Consider the following 1,394-nt stretch of genomic DNA (forward strand, 5'->3'; position numbering starts at 1 on the left):
ATTCATATGAAAGCTTTGACGAACACTCCAAAATTCCAATTGCTACTCAATGGTAATCTTTTCATCCAGTGAAATGTTAATCAATGAGTTTAACTTTAGAATCAGATTAGTAAATTCATCATTCTAACCGGGTTTGTGGATCACCTGTTTAAAGAAATGATCCAACATCACTGCTGCACTGATCTCTCATGAATGCATACATCACACAAAGCTACTGTTTAGCTTCAGGTGTGAAATTTTATTCTGGTTTAGAGGGGAAACATTATGAATGAAACTTATCTGGCAACAGCAGTTCCTATATCAATATCAAAATAGAATAGCATAAATAAAGTCGCCTAAAGCACAACTTAAAGCTTTTCTTGTGATCTTGTCGCCTCTCATGTGTATACATTTTGTAAACCATCTAGTTATTTACCTATAGTGAAAACTGGCGTAGCCTTGGCCAATTTGAATGGTCAAGGCTCACCCAAGAGGCCGTATAACTGACAGGTAAAGCAACCAATCACGTTTTTGTGCCCTGTTATGTTTATGGGCGTAGAAATGTCGCCACAATAACAGACCAGTGTGTAAAACTCTTGGACATATTTTAAAGATTCTATGCCGTGAACTTTAAATCCTGATGAACGCTCATTATCACAGTTGTAAACACGATGGCTTTCTTCTTTCGTCAGGGGGTTTGGCATCACAGCATCTTTATTTCCAGGTGGAACGTTAAAAACCACGACACACACATCTCCTGTAAATCCTGTATACTTTAAACAATCCGATGACGACTTCGAAACTGAAGTGTACAGCTAAGTGTGCCGTATGCATCAGACGTTCAGCCAGCGGCCCTTGGGTGTGAAATCTGATGTTGACCCTGTGTTCCATTCGGAAGGGCTCATCCCTATGCCCTAATCCCTTTGAAGCTCTCACTCTGAATGGTTAACCTTTTGAAGGGATTAGGGTATAGGGATGAGCCCTTCCGAATGGAACGCAGGGTGTGACGCCAAACAACTTCCCTGTGCAAAGGATCATGGGGGCCCAAAGTGTCCATCAGTTATACCCTTCAAAATTCTTCATTCTGAAGGGCCCTTTGAAGTGGCCAGTTTTGAGCACTTCGGTTTGGAACGACCCTTCGATATGGCAACCATGATTGTTTTCACTCCGAAGTACCCTTCAGAGCCGTTTGGAACTCAAATCATTGGGTCTTCTGAGCGCATATCACACATATTTCTTTATTTTTTCCCCTTTTTTATTAAGCCGTACAAAACATTAAACCATTAAGGCATTAAAAACCAGTTAAACTCTGCGGACGCGGATACGGGTCCAAAATGACGTTAAAAATGTTTATGCTTCATTTACATAGCCTTCCTTATATGGTATCAGCCCATATATGGGTTCATTTGAAAGCT

This window comes from Sinocyclocheilus anshuiensis, unplaced genomic scaffold (genome assembly GCF_001515605.1).
Source record: "Sinocyclocheilus anshuiensis isolate Anshui unplaced genomic scaffold, SAMN03320099.WGS_v1.1 scaffold135, whole genome shotgun sequence".
Lineage (NCBI taxonomy): Eukaryota > Metazoa > Chordata > Actinopteri > Cypriniformes > Cyprinidae > Sinocyclocheilus > Sinocyclocheilus anshuiensis.